At 49.8% G+C, this 3,748-nt stretch overlaps 1 non-coding gene across 1 annotated transcript; it reads left to right on the top strand.

The window, feature by feature from the left end:
• The first annotated feature begins 3,075 nt into the window (after positions 1–3,075).
• On the top strand, positions 3,076–3,150 carry Trnas-cga (transfer RNA serine (anticodon CGA)). Its single transcript has one exon. It is a non-coding gene; the product is annotated as a tRNA-Ser (tRNA).
• Positions 3,151–3,748: the final 598 nt, after the last annotated feature.

Here is a 3,748-nt window from a genome sequence, read left to right on the forward strand (position 1 = left end):
GGCTGGAGAGGAAGCATTCCTTTTAAACAGCGACTATAATTCAGGCGTACAGTTTTTATTACAATGAAGAAACGACAACTGATTCGAGGTAGCTCCTACAGCTCAGCTAATTTCCGAAAAATAGGTGTTAGCGCCCGGTACTTGCCTACCTCATAGGAGATGGAGTCGAGCACGAAGAGGCCTCCAAATCGTGTTTTGTTTAGCTTCTAAACAAGCGGTTGAGTCACTGCGTTCCCTTCCATCAAGTTGCTGCTGTTTTCCTCGTTGTCACAAACAGATACACTTAACACAAACACTTTCATGCAGTCACACATGTGGAAACTGGCAGTTACCATCTTCACGTAAATCATATCTACGTCAACATCTACACACATGTGACACAATCCACATTACAGTGCTCGGCGGAGGGCCTTCTACCACTGATAGTCATTCCCTTTCGTGTTCCAAATGCAGATATGGGGAGGAAAAAGTGACTACCTGCACACGCACTCATAAATTGAGGATAGTGCCGATACATGGTGAAACAACGCTCTGGTGGGCGGATTGCGGGTTTAAATCACCTCGCGGTATGGCCATGCGGTGCATTTGACCTGCGGTCGTCGCACGGTGGCGCTGGCAGCAGTCCACATACGCAGAGGTGTGTTGGTGCGTGTCAGAGTATGGTGCAGCGAGTAAAGGTGCAGACGTTTTCGGACGTGATAATGGTGACTGTATGTTGAAAATGGCTCAGAGAATACATATTGATGACGTTATGAGGGGTAGAGTACTAGGGCGACTGGAGGCTGGTGAAACAAAGCAGGTCGTAGCACGGGCCCTCCGTGTGCCACAAAGTGTGATCTCAAGATTATGACAGCGATTCCAGCAGACAGGAAACGTGTCCAGGCGCTACAGTACGGGTCGTCCACAGTGTACAACACCACAAGAAGACCGATATCTCACCATCAGCGTCCGCAGACGGCCACGGAGTACTGCTGGTAGCTTTGCTCGGGACCTTACCGCAGCTACTGGAACAGTTGTCTCCAGGGACACAGTCTACAGACGACTGAACAGACATGGTTTATTCGGACAGAGACCTGCAAGGTGCATTCCATTGACCCGTGGTCACAGGAGAGCCCGTAAAGCCTGGTGTCAAGAACACAGTACATGGTCATTGGAACAGTGGTCCCAGAATATGTTGACGGACGAGTCCAGGTAGAGTCTGAATTGTGATTCTCGACGGGTTTCCATCTGGCGTGAACCAGGTACCAGATACCAACCCCTTAATGTCATTGAAAGGGACCTGTATGGAGGTGTGCGGTGGGATTATTATTGGTGCACGTACACCCCTGCATTTATTTCTTTGACAGAGGAACTGTAACAGGTCAGGTGTATCGGGACGTCATTTTGCATCAGTAGTCCGCCTTTTCAGGGGTGCAGTTGTCCCACCTTCCTCCTGATGGATGATAGCGCACGGCCCCACCGACCAATCATCGTGGAGGAGTACCTTGCAACAGGAGATATCAGGCGAGTACAGTGGCCTGTCTGTTCTCCAGACCTAAACACCATCGAGCACGTCTGGGATGCTCTCGTTCGAAGTATCGCTGCACGTCTTCAAACCCCTACGACACTTTACGAGCTCCGACAGGCACTAGTGCAAGAATGGGAGGCTATACCCCAGCAGCTGCTCGACCACCTGATCCAGATTAAGCCAACCCGTTGTGCGGCCTGTGTAAGTGTGCATGATGATCATATCCCATATTGATGTCGGGGTACATGCGCTGGAAACAGTGGCGTTTTGTAGCACATATGCTTCGGGGCGGTCTTCTCAACTTACCGCCAATACCGTGGACTTACAGATCTGTGTGTTCCCTATGTGCCTATGGTATTAACTCCAGTTTTGTGTAGTGCCACGCTGTGTGGCACCACATTCTGCAATTATCCTTAATTTATGAGCATGAGTGTATATGGCTCACTTCAAGTCATCATTTAACTTAACATATCTTCGCGGTCCTTAAGTGAAATGTACGTTGCCGTCAGTAGAATCGTCTTACAGTCAAACACAAATGCCACACCTGTCATCTTTCTTAGTGCTGTTTATCTAACCTACCTATAATATATCCGGCGGCACGCCTTTGAACTGCTTCATTGTCTTCCTTTAATATGACCTGATGGGGATCCCAAACACACGAGGACTGTCAAGAATGGGTGGATCAAGTATTCTAAATGCTGTCTCATTTATAGATGACCTTCACTACCAACTGTCTCTCCTCTACGACCGTTCAGTGAACATTGCTGCCTGGTTCATGCACCCATGCTGACAGTTGTTCATTGGCGACGAAGGCTGGAATTTGCACGACAGTACCGGCAACTGCGCGTCCACTGAGTGGTGACAGTTGTTCTTGTCAGATTAACCCCGTTTTGTGGTCCATCGGACAGATGGCCATTGGCGTGTGTACACAATGATCGGAAAGGTCCAGAACGGAGGAGGGTCCGTTATGGTATGGGAAATGGTTCCGTCTGATTCCGTGCGTGATCTCGACATTCTGGAAGGCGCAGTGGCTCAACTCATGTATGCATCTATCATTGGGGACCATGTCCACCCCCACGTGCTGTCTGTCTATTTGTCAACATGGCATCTCCCGGCTCCGTTGTGGAACGTGTCGTACGGATGATTCGAAGAGCACGGGGTTGAGCTACCCGTCCTCCCCTTACCACCAAACACCCCGGATTTAAACCAAATGGAGACTTTGCGGAATCATATCGATCGGGCTGTCCGCGCCACGGATTCTCAATCGAGAAATCTAGCACAGCAGGAAAGAGCACTGGAGTCTGCATTGCTCCACATCTGCGTCGGTGCCTGCTCAACTTCAGTGACGGTCTTCCTGCGCTTCAGCACTGCAAAAGTTGAAACTTCCTGGCAGATTAAAACTGTGTGCGGGACCGAGACTCGAACTCGCGACCTTTGCCTTTCGCGGGCAAGTGCTCTACCACCCAAGCACGACTCACGCCCCGTCCTCACAGCTTTACTTCTGCCAGTATCTCGTCTCCTAGCTGCCAGTATCTCGTCTCCTAGCTGTGAGGACGGGGCGTGAGTCGTGCTTGGGTAGCTCAGTTGGTAGAGCACTTGCCCGCGAAAGGCAAAGGTCCCGAGTTCGAGTCTCGGCCCGGCACACAGTTTTAATCTGCCAGGAAGTTTCATATCAGCGCACACTCCGCTGCAGAGTGAAAATCTCATGCTGCAAAAGTTGGTTATTCAGATTTTCGGTGGGTGGTAAAAGTAATAAGACTGGACCGTGTATGTTGGAAGGTTAGTCGATAGTTTATTCTACTTATTTGCATTAACTTAAAATTTTCTTTATTCAGAGCCAGCTGCACTTATCGCACCACAGAGGAATTCGGCCCAAGTAATCGTGTATGAGATTTTCACTCTGCATCAGAGTGTGCGCTGATATGAAACTTACTGGCAGATTAAAACTGTGTGCTGCACCTAGACTCGAAATCGGGACCCTTGCCTTTCGCGGGCAAGTGCTCTACCTTCTAAGCTACCCAAGCACGACTCACGGCCCGCCCTCACAACTTTACTTTTGCCAATAGAGCACTTGCCCGCGAAAGGCAAAGGTCCCGAGTTCGAGTCTCGGTCCGACACACAGTTTTAATCTGCCACGAAGTTTCAAGTCATCCTGTATCGTCCTACAGTGTGTGGTGTTACCGCCAGACAACACACTTGCTAGGTGGTAGCCTTTAAATCGGCCGCGGTCCGTTAGTATAC

Source organism: Schistocerca serialis, chromosome 5 (genome assembly GCF_023864345.2).
Source record: "Schistocerca serialis cubense isolate TAMUIC-IGC-003099 chromosome 5, iqSchSeri2.2, whole genome shotgun sequence".
Classification (NCBI taxonomy): Eukaryota; Metazoa; Arthropoda; class Insecta; order Orthoptera; family Acrididae; genus Schistocerca; species Schistocerca serialis.